Here is an 18786-nt window from a genome sequence, read left to right on the forward strand (position 1 = left end):
GAATTTGTATTCATCTCGTACGTATTTTCGAACACATCTTCTACCTGTTTTGGTTTGCAATGTTAATTTAGTAAAATTATTATAATTATTAGTATACATATTTAGTATATATATTTGGTAAAATAAATAAATAAGCAAAATATATAATATAAAATTAAAATAAATTGAAAGCAACTACAAAACCTTTCAAACTTCACTTTGGAAATAAACTATCAAAAAATTACAAAAATATATTAATAAAAAAAATTGATCGCCGCAAGGTGATCACTGGTTACCCATTGGAAAAATGGTTGTTGTCTAATTTTTTTCGGAAAAGCAACTTTATTCTGTTTTCATCTTGGACATCTTTAACTGTTAATCCTGAACTGCTCTGTAAACAATTTCGCAAATATATTTCACTGCAGCTCAGGCGCATTCTGTGTAAATTCTTTTGATGACTGAATAGACATTGAACAACCAATCGAGATCAATATTAACATTTTCGGATTGGTACATGTCATTGTACATGTCATTGAGTACGTGGGCAATGGATCCTTTTATTTCTAATTGGTGATCAATACCCAGTTCTCGTATTTGCATGAAAGAGGTTCGCAGAGTCACCATTTGCTCTTCGGTAGGGTTCATCTCTCTCAACCACTTTGGTACTTTTGTGAGGGACGGGCTTCATGCTTGCATTTGCGAACGGAATCCTTTCGTTTTTCTGTTTGTGTTTCGTTAAGGTATTTCCGCCTGCGTTCTTTGGCTTTTTCAGCCTCGGTAAGTTTAGGCCTTGGCATCATTTTTTTCTGGCTTCAGTGGCCGATTTGGGACAGTGCCGATCAGTTTGGACCTTCTTTATTTGTAATATTCACCTGAATTAGTATTGAAAAATATCCAGTTTGAACTGTAGGTTTGAATTTCTAATTCTTAATTAAAATAATAAAAACAAAAATATCGTTCAAACGATGAAATTCTCTTTTATTCACAACTCAAAAAGTATTTATGGGATCTCTCTGGTCCCATATCTCAAAAATGAACTCACCACCTTAATGCATAACACAATTAAAAGTGAAAAAGAGAATTCTAAAGCAAATATCAATCAGCAGCGGTCACTATAGTAACGCATTAATGCCGACGCATGGTTACTGTTTACTATTACTCTGTTGTGTTACTAAACTTCCTGTATTATAATTACAGAAACTGAATTATGCAATTATAATCAATTATTAGTATACATATTTAGTACTTATAGATTGTACTTATAGATTAGAAAAGTACTTCAGATATTAAATAATTATGGTTATTCATTCATTTTAGCAGAATTATATATTTAATAAGGATGGAAGAAGTTAGGTAAAAACAACCTTGAATATGATAAAACTTGCTGTGTTTCCAGCTTTTTGGGAACTCTTCACTTTTTTTGTAATGCTTTCGGTAAAATTAAAAATAAAAAATACTGTTATAATATGCGATAAAATTTAATAATGTTATCATGATACCTTAAAACATGGCATAAGAACCATTCATTCGGTTCAATTTACTCTTCAGTTTTGTATTTTTTACTAAATGCATGATTAAAAGAACTATAATTTTGAAAACTGGAGTTTCCAGTACACCGTTATATTATGAATGGAAAAATTAGCTTATTAATGGTTTGAAAACCGTATATTTTGGTTTCTATTACCAGATTTTTGGACTTCATTTCCGGAAATATTATCACAATTCAGTTGGGTACTCTTAAATGAATATTTTTTCTATGAATAAGGTCTGATTATTCAACAGCATAAATTTAATAATTTTACGTATTTTCTGTAATGTAACATTTACATAATTTCAAGGACCTGGCTTAGATTAGCTCTAAACCTGGTCCTTGAATAAATCTTACCACAACATCTTATCTGTGAAAGTGTTACTTCTAAACTAGATAATTCAAAACTCATCCAAAAAAATTCAATTTAAAAACTGATTAAAAATACCGTTATTAAAATGCACATGATTTATTGGTACGAGAACTTACAGATTGTCAAATATAATTCAAAATAAAAATTTATAAGTTTTTCTTGCTTGAAGAATTTTCTCGAGAGCAAACTTAATTTATTAGAATAATGAACACAAAGTTACAACCGGGAGGACGCGCCTCCTAAACGAATGTTAAGAGGCGTAGGGCCATGGAATAATCCCAAATGAAATTTATTGATACGCTGCTGAAAAACGTTACATTTCTACCTAAAATTTAACACTTGAGTTGAATTTTTATTGATTAACTATTTGAAACTTTTTACCATTCTTTTTGTGATAAAATTTAACAAAATATGATAATATTTACTTCTGATATAATTGATATATAAATGATTACATTGTACATGATATTTTTGTTTTAATATTAACGTGCATAAATATAGCATTTTTTACTTTTGTATAATTTCTTAGGACAATAAATGCAAATAGAAATTATTTTTCTTGAGAAAAAATAAAAATATGGACAATATTAAACTTTTAGTTGATCTTAATTTATCTATTGCAGGTAACAACAACTGTTAATATCTGAACTTGTTCATCATTAAAACTCTGATTGACAAAAAATATGCTGATGTTAATCACTAATATGTGGCATAGCGATGCAGTTTTTATATACAATTTATACATTTTATACACAGTTAGTGTATTTTTGCTAGATAGCAAATAGTTCTTGTGCTCATTGCGATTTAGTAAACCAGAAGAAATAGCGTTAATCGGGGACGAAAAATCATGGAATAAACTTATTCACAACAAGAAATAAACTAATTTGTAGAAAAAAACGGAAAGACACGTGGGATATTTCTATGATTCTAGTAACTGATAAAACGTCTATTGAGGGAGGAGAAATGCCGAAAATAACTTAAAAATTATTCAGAAAAAGCAGATAAAGCAGAAAAACTTATTTGTAAATAAAAAGGGATGATCAATTGTCTAGTATTCTAGGAATGGGTATTTATAAATAGCATGGGGTCCTAAAATGACCCCCGCGAGAATTTCCGGGTTAAACCAGATTTTAACATTAATCATAAATTTAAACATATATTATAGAGCACCAATTTTATCTTTAGTGTTTAATAGAGTCAAATAATTTCTGAAAAACTTTTAAAGCATGCAATTCTTAAGCCGTTTTTTATGTGTGGCAATTTTCTTCGCAATCTACAAAAATTTGTGTAGTTATATATTTCAGATATTACAAGAACAAAATGTTTGCTTCCTATAAAAATCTTAGCGTATTAAAATTTAACTTCAAAAGTTCACTTCAGATCAAAAGTAAAAATGTCTTATTGGTGAGAAATACTTCTTCAAACTAAATGGCAGTTCCATTAATCCTAAAAGTAATAAATGTCTTGTGATAATTTATGAAGTTGAAGGTATGCATTGTTGAGTTTTTCTATTGAGACGGTCATGAAAATATTTATGAGATTATAAAACTTTCTTGTGAAAAAAAACCTCTCTCGCTCTGACATATTTTATACCAAATAAGAAGCTTAGGAAATAGTTATCCATTCGTTATGAATCAATTTAATAAATAAGTTTGCACAGCATTTTACCTCTAAATTATTTATATTTTACGTTTAAATTACTCTTTAAACCTAAATTATGCTTATATCTAAGATTACAAAGGATTAAGAGTAATATTTTAAGGGAAAAAAAAGCATTATGTAATAGAAGAAATTATAAAGACGTGTTTAACAAAATGTCTAGTATTCTAGGAATATGTATTTATCAATAGCATGGGATCCTCAAAAAACAACTATAAAAACACAAAAAAAAACTTAAAAGATGGAACAATAATTAAGAAAAATATAACATTACTAACATATATTTAAATTTATAATTTTATTAATACGTTATAGATTAATTAGTGTTGCATTCAGAACAGTAAGAAATTATTATTTTATTATAACATTTTATTTAAAAGGGCTTTGGATTCATAAGTACCGAAATCAAACATTTTTATGTAAATAAATAGCTTTCAATACAGAAATTTATGGTATTGTTGAGGTTTATTTGAGATTGTTTTGAGGTGTCAAAGTTGATTTGAGGTTTATTCGATGTTGATTAAAAAAAAACCTTAAAGGAATAACTTCTCAAGGTGCATAATCTAGGTGTATGAAATTGTTTTATTCGCACTTAAGGTTGATTTGAGCAACTAGCTTAGGGAGGTTATTTTTGCAGTGCATGGATTATTTTTTCTACACTTCAAGCAATTTTGCATATTTGAGGTGTGGATAATTTCACTCGTTCTAAATTAATTATTTCTGAGTCATATATGAGGTTGATTTAGGGACGTGTAATTGAGGTTTAAGTTTAGGTTTATTAATGAGATTGTTTTTGGTGCAAAATATAACCTTATTTTCCACCTCACGTGTTTTTTTACGTCTGTCAACCTCAAAACAAACACAAGAACACCTTATTTTTCTGTAAGGGTTAATACTGAAGCCAGATGCTACTTAAAGATTAGCTACTACAACTTCAGAAGGAGCAAGCATTCAATAGATTAAATCAAAACTCTGAAAAGTTTTCATCATGCATCTTATGAATTGTGAAAAATAGTTTTTTTATTATGATACGAAGCAAAATAGCGTCTGTAGAGATTCTTTGACTAACTTTTTGAAGAGTATATAGTTAAAGCGGAAGCCGCTTTTTATGCAGTCAAAGCAAGCAAAAGCAGTAGAAATGTTTTTGATCTAACATTTATTTAACAAAAATATGTTTTAAAAGAGCAATTGAGTTCCGAAACAAAATACGAAGGAATTCATAATTATAAAAAATGTGGAATCTGTTATGTACAGTTTATGACTAGGCAATTCTCATCTTTCTTTATTGGCTTTTTGCTGCTGTATATAATATTGCCAGCCAGGCATTACATGCAATTACTTAGTATTTTATATAATGTCAGCATTTCATTAATCGTATCATATACAAAATGCTGTGTTTTTATCATTTTAAATGGCCGATTTGAATGCTATTCGGTTAAAATAGTAAAATAAAATTGTAAAAAAAGAAAAGAAAAACAAACTTTACGAACAGCTGATATACTGATAGTGAGATAAAACTGAAGAAAAAATGAAATTCAAATACTGAATATAGTAGATGCATTCTGTAAGAACAATCAGGGGAAAAAAACTTATTAAAAAGTTTTTTCAATGCTTTTATTTAAGAAAAGAAAATTATAAAAAAATTATTTATTAACTTCAAATGTTTGGGAAGTAAAATATATTATTTTTATAATTCATAAAATGAATTTTTATTTTTTTTTCATTTTTTTAACTTTTGTAGTAAATAATATTAAGTATAATTATATTATTCATCTAGATTTATACACCTCATACGAAACTGATAGTTTAAATTTAGTTGCATACAAATTAAGTTTTCTGCTAGTCCGAAATTAATTCCGTAAGTATATATTCTAATATAAATTTTATTTCGAATTTAAAAAAAATATTTTGAAATAAATTATGTTTCAGAATTGCGAAAAGATTATTTTTGAAACACGTTAATAGCAACTGTAGAGAGAAAGTTTGTAATATCAAAACAAATATTCCAAAAACATGAATTTCATGGAACTCAAAGGCATGTAATTATAAAAAAAACTACTCTGAGAAAAGGGTATGATTAAAATTATCAAACTATGGTAAGAATTACCGTGCTTCTTATATCATCGGAACATTGAAAAGGCTAGTTTTTTTTAATCGAAGCACTTTGGTGATAACTTCGGTAAAATTAACAATAAAATATGATTTTATAATAAGTGATAAAACTTGGTAAATGTTTTGAAATTTGCTAATTTTGTCAAGAGAGCTTAGAACATGGCCCAAGAAAACTTCTTTTTTAGTCAAATATACATTTTAGTTTTAGATTTTTTACTAAATGTGTTGTAATAAGAAGTGTAATTTTAGAAACCAAAATCTGCTATAAACTATTTCCATATGAATGGAAAAATTACCAAATAAGAAGTATAATTTTAGAAACCAGAATCTTCTATAAACCATTGCCGTATGAATGGAAAAATAACCAAATGAAAGCGTTAAATAGGTATATTTTTGTTTTAAAACAAGAGTAGCGACTTCTTGTTTGCCGGAAAATTTATTGACATAGAGTAAGGTAAATTAATCAGATGTTTTTCTTCGTGTACTTAGAAATGTTTATTTGCTTAGTAAAAAAAAAAAAAAAAAAACTTTTGCTTTAGAAACTTTCTTGCAATTGAATTCAAATGACGTCGTATTATGTGCACAGAAATCTGTAACTTATCTTCGCAATATTAGCATTACTGACAATACTATAAATATTTTGATTGAATTCAGATCAGAACAAAAGTTATAAAATGTGCTATTTGGGAGTGATATCTGCAACTTTGCTGTTACGTGAATGTCATTTTAGTCGTAAATGTTGACCTTAAATAGGAATAAAGTTTTATTGAATAAGACGCATGCCAAGTGACATCCAGATTTACTTTAACATCGCCAATATTGAAGTATGCTATTTGTGATATCGAAATACTTGTCACGTTCATTCACGGGGTGTGAAGTTTCCATCAAGCACATTTTTTTATTATTATTCATTCTTTATTCGGGCAATACTACGCATTAGAACATAATTTTATGCTTGTAACATTATTTTACGCGTTTCCTTATTACGCTTTTTGTTTTGAATTTAAATTTTAGCTAGTGTGTTTTTTATTGTGTAATAATATGTTACGACATTGCATGAGTTAAACACAATAGAATTGTATATGAAAGCGACAAAAACTATAAATACTCATGTCAATTTAGTAGTCCGACACTTATTAGCGTCGTGGATATAGAGAAACAAATGATAAAGTATTTTGAATAATATGCTTCAAAATTTGAACAATCTAAGAGAGCAGTGTTGTGTTAGATGGGTATTAATGTTAACAGCAACCCTCATCACAAAGCTTAGCAAATGCCAGTAAATGATTAGCAAATAAACCACGCAAGCTTAAAACAATGCTGAATTTTAATACAATAGTTTACTTGTCATGAGGTTCACATTTAGCTTGGATAAACAATCCTTTTATATCTAGATTGAATCTGTCTTTTCAAAACAAGATTAGAAAAGCGTTCTCTAACCGAGAAAAATTCCCCAATTTAAGTTTTATTTCAGATTTTAGGAATATCACTGAAGTAAGATTTATTTGAGCAGGTTTTTATATGCTATATATTCGCACGTACGATATGTATATTCGCACGTACGTCAAACGTAGAACACTAGAACTTATCTTAACAATCTATTAATTTTTAAAACAAAATTATACATAATTTTCTACGTTTGGTAAATTTTATGTAAAAAAAACTATGATGGAATGAATCTAATATTCCACATTAGTCGAATATTTCACTCTGCACGAACTTTACCTAATAGTATGCTTCCTAAAAAGATTTATATTTTCTAAATTGATGAAACGCATTTCGACTCAGGGTGTTTATTTGATACCAAAAATAGATAGCCCAAGCTATTTTTCCTGGTTTTTAATGTAAGCAGTTAATTGAGACATGAATAATATGGAAAAAAACATATTTTTTTAACTCGCAAATGTTAAAACGTACATTATAACATATCTTACAGATCCATGAAAAAAATTTTAAATTCATTTTTAATAGTTTTGAAATTTTATGTAAACAACAATGTAAGATTGAAACTAATAGTCCACATGGCTTGAATATTTCAATATTTACGAACTTTTATATAAATTTGTCGATTAACTTAATTAATATTAGAACTAGGAGTTGACAGCATTTTGACTCAAAACGCCTAAGAACATCCTTAATTTTAGATTTTTAGTCCGAAATACTTTTCTTATTATTTACTGCAAGTGGGTATTTAAGGCATTTAGTAATATCCAGAACATAATTTTTTAATCCCTGATACGTGAAAAAAGTCCTTTCAACAAATCTTTCAGATCTTTAAAACTATTTTTTCGTTTAATTTCTATACATTTTTTCCATGCTGGGTGAATTTTATGTAAACGATGCATTGGTTAATGCCATAAAAAGAGAGAGAGGGGGGAGGGAGCAGACATAAAAATAATTTCAGAATGAATTTTCTTGGATACTTTATTGAAATATTTTTTCTTCCTTATTTAAATACTTGGCATAAAAAATCCTGACGTTGCGCTTTTTAAAAGGAATCAATATTACATCCGGTACGTTGTCCAATAACGTTTGTTGCTTCATTTTTTCTTTCTTTTCGAATGCTTCCTATTTCTCCTATTTTAAATAAAATTTTATTTTGTGAAAGTAACATTTCATGACTAGAGATAAAATTTGTTGTTATCCCTTTTTATATGATTCTGTTAACCCGCAACTTTCAGTGCTTTTTTTTCATCCCCTTTATAGATTTCCTTTATCTTTATCAAATGGTGAAAACTATTTCAGTTTTTTTTGCACTTTGGTATCTGAAAATATATTAAAGATAAAATTGCTTTGCATTTAAATGTAAAATGCCACATGACTTATGCACAATTTCTGGAAGAGATACTAAGTTATTGGAATTATGTTATTGATGCTCTTATTTTTTTATTTAGTGAACTTTATTTTTTCTTTTTAATGGTAAAATAAACAAATGATACATTACGAATAAATGCTAATTGGTGTAGTAAATCATACAATAAAAGATATTTTTTTCAGAAATACCACAGAAAAGACTAAGCTACAAAACTATTATTTCAATATTAAATGCGTACATAATCTTTCTCTATTTTTAACTCTTTACGATTTAGCATTTAACTGAGACATGTTTATTTATTTTCTTTTTCTTTTTCCTTTAAATTGCAATTTAAGCAGGCAAAAATATTGAGAAAACTTTTATTCTCTTTTTAGCAATTTCTCTTCCTGTTGTAGTCTTAGACTCTTTTAAATGTGCGAATTTTCTTTCTAATAGCTATTTAGGTTTCCATTGGTTTCACCTTCCAGTTGCAAGTAAATCCATACAGAAGTAATTGGTAAATATGGAATTAAAATGTGTGAGAAAAGGAGTAAAATTTTAAGAAACGCGAACATGTATGCATTTAGAGCCTGTTTCTCAATAAGTGAATAATATATTCGAAATGAAGTAGTATTACGATTTGTTATCGTAATCAAAAATTGTAGTCGTTTGGTGTGTAGTCAGTGTGTAGTCGTTTGGTTAACAGTCTTTATGGAAACACAGTTTGAAAGAAATATTATAAGCAAAATAAACATGTGATATCAGATAACTTTAAAATTATTAATTTGGTAACGTAATCCATGAATGAAACCACGTTAATGCTGCTCATTTAATCTATCTGACATAGAGTATAAAGGATAATTAAATGTTAAACTATATGTAATAACTTTTCTGTGCAAATAGAGCTATAAGCTAGAAAATATTACTGATGGTATCTTCAAAAAATATTTGAATAATTTATAGTAAAATTTAAAACAATGGTTAACGTTTAACCTATCAGAAAATTCCATTTCGTCCTTCACTCATCCCGCTTGAACGGTTCGTCGTAGAATGTTCTAATGATATATATATATATATATATATATATATATATATATATATATATATATATATATATATATATATATATATATATATATATATATATATATATATATATATATATATATATATATATATATATATATATATATATATATATATATATATATATATATATACAAGGCCCGGCTATTAATTTCCAGGACTCATAGAATAACTCAGAAGAAAATAAAATTAAACACATAGCCATTTAATATTATTCGAAGTAATCCCCATCAGCCGTAATGCACGTCTGTGCTCGGCTGTACAAATTTCGGAAAGAAGTTTTAAAGTCCTCTTTCGGAATGCTCTTTAATAATGACGTTACAGTCTTCTTGATGGCTTCGACATCTTGAAATCTTGTCCCCTTCAGCGAATTTTTCAGCTTAGGAAACAGTCTGCGGGTGCTAGGCCTGGAGAGTATGGTGGATGCTGCATCTTAACGACACCATGCTGGGTTAAGAATAGCCTCACAGGCAACGCAATGTGTGGAAGCAAACTTTTTCAATTGCTTCCGGCGTGCGTAACGACTGCAGCCAACCTGTGTGTGGATCATCTTCCACGCTTTCGCGCTGTCCCAAAAGCTTTTAAACCATTCAAAAGTTCTTGAGCGACATAATGCTTCCTCGCCGTAAACTTGTTTTAACAATTTGTTGGTTTCCGCAGCTGTCTTGCCCAATTTGAAGCAACATTTAATGTTTATTCTTGCTCCATTTTCACTTCGACAACAAGAATTTAAGAGCTATGTTTTAATGCGCCTTTCTACGAGAACCACTTACTTCAGTTTGGTGCCGATTGCACTGCACATGCGCAAGAAAACACTCTTCAATATGCAATCATTAGCACCATCTTCCGGCTTTTCGTTCTCCTACAGTTACGTCAGTCCTGGAAATTAATAGCCGGACCTTGTATATAATTAAGGAATACTAGCTACATCGTATAGTTTGTCTATTGAAATTTAGCTTATTCGTATGGTAAAATAAAACAAAACGAATTTTCTGATTTATTCCTGTCCTTCATAAAAGTTTTTTTTTTCTTGCATTTTCCGCATCGTATTTCTTTTAGCTAACTGAATTATTTTCATAAATGAGAATAAAAAACTAGTTTTATTTTGATATAACTGCTATTATATGCAAAATGCATAAAGAGAGAAAAGTTCAAAAAGTAACTCTCTCATATAAAAGAGAACAAAGAGTTCAATTTTGAAAGCATTTTAAATTACTAGCCATTGTAGAAAAAATCCCAAAACTCTTAATTCTGTGAAAAAGAACTTTTGCAACAGACAATAGATACTGGGTCGATATAATTACGAATGTGATGCATCGTGTACGTGGAGGTGCATTATAGAGTGCAAAGGAGCTTAGGGAAATTTTATCAAGTTGGGGGAGACTGAAAGAGATTCTGGGCGTGATTTGAATTTTCAATTTCTCTAAAGAATTTCGCTACCAATTTCCGTCCTTTCTCGTACAATCATCCCTGTTAATATATTTCAGTTTTAACGTATATAATCATCTGCGTTTTCCATTAAATTTCCTAATAAAAAGGCTAAAATTCTTTTCAAGAAATATACTTTTATACTTATTTAAGAGTGAAAAGCATTGAATGGAGTATAGATTTTGTCGCAAGTAATTCTCGTAAGTAGAATCACCACATAAAAGCTATATGCTTTATTACATTATGAAAGTTATGAAATACGTAATAAATATTCAAATGTAGTCTTTTTGACCACATAAATAATTTTTATTATTTTTAATAAGAAGCAGTAGCAAATGTAAGACATCGATGTAATAAATATTGAATTGGTGTCTTTATTGTTTTGTTTTCTGTTGCCATTTTTTAGAAAAAGGAAGAAAAAAAATGTTTTGTTTTTGTTTCCCGTTGCATGAACTTTTTTTTAAACAGATCTTAGATTCCTTCATATCGCTGATTTCTTATCTGTAATCAATTTCTCTCTCAAAGCAACATTTTGTTTTAAATAACACTTCTAGTCTATTTTTTGTCGAAATATACGTGTTTTAAAACATCATAAATAACAGGGATGGAATAAATGTTACGACAAATTTGGGGAGTCAAGGCATATAATTAGGAATAAAACTGCATTAGGAACGCATGCCCTGAAATATTATACTCCACTATGGGCGCTACTCTATTTGAACTATTATACCTACTATACACTAATTATGAGAAAATTCGATGTCAATATTCTGTATTAAAACATGGCCCTGTACTTCACCTTAATTTTGATCCATAATCTTCAAATTGAACCACGTATTATTTTACCGGGTACTAATGCACCCTAGGAATAATTATAGGCTTATTTGAACTATGCACTAATTATGAACTATTTCATCGTGCTTCTGAACAAGTCATTATGGGGGAAGCGCCCCTAGTGCCTTATGACGGCATTTACCGGCATAGGTTTCTTGTCAGTTTTTACCCTAATGATATGTTTGAACTCAATTAGAAGTTTGTCTCAACATTTATGCAACTCTCTGCTATATATGATGCTTTCAAAGTTGTACATTTAGACAAAAAAAAATATTATTCAAAATAAAATCTGTAGCTTTAGGAGCAAAACTAATTTCAATTTTAAAGTTCCCTCACCGGATATAGGCAGGATAAAGTATTTGTTTAAATGCAACGAAGAGTGGTTCCCCTGTGTTAATAAGAAGAAGAGCAATAACTTTTTATTGAAGTTTCTGAACTCTTATAGTATTACAGCGGCCGGCGAGAAACAAAAAAAAAAAAAAAAAATCACAGAAAGGGACCAACTCGAAGGGTATAACATGTTGCTACTCCCGGGCAAACATTTATAAGTTATTTTTTAATGCTTTAAGTTTAAAAAAAATTTGGCACTTAGCGATTATAGTTGGCGTGGCGGATCATGATTCAGAAATATCCCCAATAAAAACACGAAAGAATGACGTTGACCAAACTTCTTAGGTTATAATTAATAATAATCAGTTAACGTGATAAATTTGTTTGAATTGTTAACTTTAACCGGGTTATTTGGTTATTATTATTATTGACCAGTTAGTATTAATAATAACTAATGATTCCCATTGACCGTAACATATACATAGATTCAGGGAGAGAGATAGTGTTCTTTACTATACCAACTGGAAAAAATAAAAAAATATTAGTCTGAATTTGTCTTAAGGATAAAAGTCATCAACTCTTCTCGTGAAATAGAGATTTAAAAACAATTCTTGATGACATAGCTAAACATGTTGTGGCCAATTATCAAAGCTACGAAGATGCGCTATCAAGTTGTCCAAAATTTATCATTCGCGACTTAATTTCAAACGATGTGATTTCTTTATCTTTGCAGAGAAATGTTGCAGTTCATATTTGCTTATTTTCTTTACTGCGTATCGTCAAAAAATGGTTAGCCTGTTTTTTTTTTTGTTTTCTTATTACAATATACACCTAGTTTTTTTTTAAAATTTAATGATAGTTTTCAATAAAGTACGGGAACTTATTGTTTAAAGAAAGTAAATAAGTTATCTCCTTGAAAAAAATAATAAACAACAGTTTTTTGGATATCAAAAAAATATTTTCTATATATGCAATAACTTTTAAAATGCAATTTTTAACTTCTTTGTTCAAAACGAGTCAAAAATTCTATTTTTCTTAATACGTTAGTATTTGCTTCTATTTTGATCGTGAATACACGGTTCCCAGTAGTACACCGAAGTAAAGCATCACTAGCTGTTGCCAATAAGCTGGCGGGTGACCACTTTGAGCAGCTTGCATATGATCCGAGGGAGAGCGGTATCAGTCCCGGTTAAACTGTTCGAATATGAAGTCGAACAAGATATCATGTTCTAATATCTTGTTCGACTTCATGCACAGGTCGTCGGGCTGCCATAGTAGGGGAGCCATCCCCTCTACAGACGATCAAAATATCGATGGCATGTCTGCAGATCATCCTCTTCACGTGTTCGACTCCAAATAGCTCATTGTGCAACTCTAGCGACGTGAATAAAGCACCTTAAGTATCTGTCTTCTTTCTTTTCTTCTTTTTCATGAGTTTTAAGCGTGTAATAGCAGAGACTCGTGTAATTTATATTTTTATGATTGTTATGAACAGTGTTTATACATTCATTCAAATAATTACTCTTTAATAGTAATATTTGCTCCATATTAAATATACACTGCTTTATTTAGTTATTCATTTACTAATTCTCTCATTTAAAGCCACTTATTTTATTATTTATCCATTTATTTAATCATTTAAACATAGACTACTCTATTTTTTCTTTCATTTATTTGTATCTTCAAATGATTCATTCATTTATTCCATCGCCGACCGGCCTGTGTAGGGGGCAGGGAACTGTCCTTGCATCGGAAAGGTCGTGGGTTCGAATCCCGGGCGAGGCATGGACGTTTCTTTCTCTCTCTGTGTTCTGTGTTCTTTCTCCTTTGTGTGTGAATGTGACCCGCCCTATAAACCAATTGTGGCAGTGTGAATGGCGAGGCCAAAGTCGAATTCCTGGCCATAGATGGCGCCACTGAAAAACAGGAACAGTCGCACCCCCACTACCTAAACAGGCATACAACAACAACAAAAAATTCATTCTATTAAATTATTAATTTGTAATTTTTGCTAGCATTTGTAAATTTTCTTCAAGTTTGTGGAATAGAATATGAGAAAACTCCTTTCGTATTTAAAAATTAATAAAAATATGGAAGAAAATACCTTGCAAATAGTTTTTTTTAATTTTTTTTTATTTTAATCAGTAGTAGATGAAATTTTTGAATACAGAGAGCAATAATTACCGATTACAGACTATTTTTTTTTATTTATCTTTACATGAAATAACTTACTACCGTAGTTTAAGCATTAAAACATTGGTCACTTTCAATAAAAAATAAATAATGAAGAAAACATGACTAAAGTTCCTTCCCTGACCACATCAAATGTATTTTATTATGAGTATATCATGTCTTTTTGGTTAATTATAAAAATATTTATAGTGTTAAAGGCATGTATTTGTTTTCATTTATTTTATCTATATTAATGTAACGAATAATTGTAAAATTGAAAAATCGTGATAATAAAAGCTAACAAAAAATATTTAAAGGTAATATTTTCTTACACATTTATTAAAATTGAGCTTAAGATAATTAAATTTTTTTTATATTGTAAAAACAATTCCTGATAAAATTACTGTAAATACTACTGGCACCTTGAGAGCAATGCCCGTAAAATCAATTTTACCACAAAATCTACTTATACAATTATTTTTATATAGTAAAGTTTTTTGGATTACAGTTATTTAGTGATTTTACAGTTTATATTAATGCAAAAAGTACGCAATATCAAAAATTTTCTCCATTAAATTTTGTTCCGAAAAGTACCGGCACCCTGAGTGCCAGTTCTCCAATACTGTAATTTGATCATAAATTTTTTAACGGTGTAATGTTTCACGATCCATGAAAAATGACATATTTCACAACTATTTGAGAAGAATATACATTTAAATGATGTAGTAATTATTATAGATTTTAATTAATAGTTGTTTAACACCAAATACTAAACGAAACATTTAATATTTATTTGAAACACAACAGTTGTTAATGATTCTAAAACTATATCACTATAGACAAAAATGCATTTTATTCTTTATTCAAAATTCCAAAAAGATAAAAAGAACACCACGCACGGAAACTTTTTTTCCCTTTTCTGATTAAATTATATGAAATTCCATAAAACACACTTCTGGTAAAATTCAAAATAAGATTATTTTAATATCAAATATTTCAATTTCATGAAACAGTACAGGTGCGCTTTTTTCTAATTTCATTTTGGGGAAAAACCACAATATTTTCTAGAAGAAAATAAAGACTTTTCTTTCAGTTCATGAAAGTGAAATTAACATTTGAATAGGATTCTGAAAATTTCAAGAAATTCTCGAGTGAAATCCATGAATGAAACATTTCGATATTTGAATTGAACAAACACAGAAACAGGAAACTTATTGATTTCTCAAAGCAGATTTTCCTTTAAATTCTCCAATCGTTGGGAGTCTAAATCAATAGGTTCTAGTTTAAATATTTCTTCAAGAAGACAACTTTCTATTCCTGTGTTTTTCAATAAGGCACTTGAGGTACTTGTTTGTGTAAGTTTTATTTTAATACACAATATTAAACAGAAACTATGTGTGTAGCAGTTCATCACATTATTATTAAATTTAACTCCAAAAATGTCATAAAAATAGTTTAATAAAAAATAATTTCTTTGTATTGAGTAATAAGAAATATGAGATTTCGTTAACGCAATTTTAGATTTTGAAATAGTTTTGACATTTTGCGTTATTACTAAATTTAATTGGCGTAATTACCACTACGATTATTAAAGATCAGTTCACTGGTATATAAGGCATGCTAACTTGATTCAATCATGAGGTATCTCTTGATGGATGAAGGTTGTCATTGTCGATAACTCCTCCCCCCACATTCATTGGTGACTTACGGACGTGATATGATCACGCCAATCTTGACAGTAACACCCACTTCGATCTGGTAACGCCTACTTCGATGGATGATCCACATTGAGCAGTTTACTTGTGATTGCCTCATTATCCTCCTTCTCACGCTGTTGCTGCTCTGTCTCGTCTCGACCATACATAACGTCAGCCTGCATACACTCGACTGCTAAAGGTAACACAGGAGCGACTACGACTGTGAAGTTAATACACCTCTCACAATTCAGAACTAAAAAACCCGGTGATCTTAACTCCAGCTGTCCCGGTCTTTCACAAGTACAGCAACTAGTGGTATCCGTTCATCGAATTCTATCCCTGATAAAATTCTGGTGGGGGAGTATTGCGGCGTAACTACCACTACGATTAATAAACATCAATTCACTGGTATATAAGGCATGCTAACTTGATCATGAGGTACCTAAATTTATTTTCTGAACTCATTAATTTTTTCTAACTGAATCAAAACTCTTTTATGTGAGAATTTTAAATTAGCTTTTTCAATGGAATCATGGCGTTTATTTTGATATACAAAATGTAGAAAAATTGAGCTTTAGTTTAATGAGTTAATGAGACTTAATATACTATCGAATTAGTTTTTATGTAAGAATGAAAAAAAAATAATAACTACGTGCTGTAGACTAAAAATATATAATTGTGGAAAATGCAGTTAATGTGATTATTATTCTTTGTTTTGATTGCATCCCAAAAACATCATTCATTTACTTTAAATTCCTTCTGAATAAGTCTCAGTTTATATTTAAAAACAATCACAGTTTTAAAAAGAAGTAGACATCAAGAAATACAGCACTTTTAAAAAAAAATAAATAACTAAGCTTGTCTAAAAATTATTATAAAAATACATGTACAATTAAACGATTTTTTTTCTAACTTAAAACATTTATTATAGTATTTAAATGAAGTAAAAATAAATAAATATTATGAGGATAAAGTAAAGGAACCTTAGAGTTTTCTAAAGATCAATAAATTTAATAATCTGAATATAATTTGCAATTTTTTAGACATTAAATTAACTGTCTCTCTATGCCTAAAACAATTTAGTTTAATAAACTAACTTTCATATATAAGCCATAAATCATTTCAAGAGAAATCTATATAATTTATCTCTGCTATCTACTCAGCGGTTTGAAACAATGATTGATTAATTTTGAGGAGTGATATCCCGCATATGTAATAAGCCTTTTGTGAATAGAGGAGTATATTATTCAAATAGTGCAAAGCATTCAATTGAAAATTTGATTTCAAAGTAAAGTTTTATTATTAAATATGCAATGGTTAATGTGAATAATAATTAAATCTAGGCAATTATTTATTAGATTATTCTACATTGAAAGATATTTTCTAATTTCAAATCTCTATGAATGTTTCAAAGGGATTGCCTTATCCTAATTTGTACTTTTGTGAACTATTCTTCTCATTTCAAACAGTTTTTATTCTCCAAACATTTAAAACTTATAAAATATCCTCTCTGTTGCTTTTTCTTTACGCTCAATTAACTGGTTTTGTCTCATACGATCAAAGTATACAAAGCGTTTTTTTGCAAAACAATTTCTCTTAATTTAAATTTTTATTTTTTTTTAGTTATTTTCTTCTAGTTTCCAAAAGAAGTATTTCGAAAAATATTTAAACATTTCCTTTTTTAGAACATTTTGGAAGTACAAATATTTAAGTCGTATTCAACTCAACTTCAAAACAGAGTCTGCAAACTCATAAATATTTTTTCTGTAAACGTCTTTTTTAAGCCTCCTTTTCCAGCCCCGTGTGCATTAAAAATTGAATTTTGTATCAAATAAGTTGACATTAAACCATTAATGCCCATTAGAATATTTCCAGTTAAAGGTTGTAGTCAAATTGTGCAGAAAAGACAATTACTCATTTGTGTCTGGAGGTTTGTCCTATTGCTATTGCAAAACGATATTCTTTGATTTAATACACGTAAATATAAGTGATTATAGATTATGCTTTTCATTTGAGATTCCTAACGCTAGACTAGTTGTATGGTGTTTCCATTCATTTAATCTAAGGTTCCTACTCTACAAGTAAATATGCAAATAATCTGTCTATGCTCAGCTGCCATAAAACTGTCTGTAGTTAGTGGTTTACATTCATATTTACCCAATTTTCAAAGTTAAACTGAAGAAAATGGTCAGGAAAACTGATATTTTAATTTTAATAAATTGCACAGGACAATAAATATTTTGTTGCATTTATGCAAATAATTGATCTAAGCTAATTCGAGACAGGGGATTTCAAATCTGAAATTAATTTTACTTCTAAAGCTGCAGATACTTTAAAATGACATTTTCAGTTTATTTTTTGTCGAAATGTACAAGTTAAAATACGTTATATATAACAGGGGGGTTGCGTAAATGTGGAGACTAACTTCCTGGGGAGTTAGGGAACAAGATCAGGTACCCCACTACGAGATGCAGGGAATCGAAAATGACTTTCTTTAAGGAATATTAAAACTGGAATTTGAGATTCCTTACCAAACAAAAACGGTGCCATGAACAGACTTTAGGAAACTAGTTTCCTAGGGAATAAATGCTTCTTGCAATGATGCTTCTTAAATATCACATAACTAAGCATGGCAAAAATTAGCCAATCATAAAATTCTCTTTTTCGCTGTTCAGTAGTTACTTTTCACTGTTGATAACATGTGACCAATTTTGTTTCAATTTCCTAAATCGGGCATTGATTAGTGTTTATATTTGACCTAATTTCTGTGTTGTGAGCTCTTTTTAGAAGGGCA

The 18786-nt window shown here is 29.1% G+C and overlaps 1 protein-coding gene across 1 annotated transcript in view; it reads right to left on the reverse strand.

The window, feature by feature from the left end:
• The window catches only part of LOC107446818 (glutamate receptor ionotropic, kainate 2-like), a 96841-nt gene that overhangs the window by 48470 nt on the left and 29585 nt on the right, over nt 1-18786 (reverse strand). The window lies entirely within an intron of this gene.

This window comes from Parasteatoda tepidariorum, chromosome 7 (genome assembly GCF_982258835.1).
Source record: "Parasteatoda tepidariorum strain Cologne lab strain chromosome 7, Ptep-v5.0, whole genome shotgun sequence".
Lineage (NCBI taxonomy): Eukaryota > Metazoa > Arthropoda > Arachnida > Araneae > Theridiidae > Parasteatoda > Parasteatoda tepidariorum.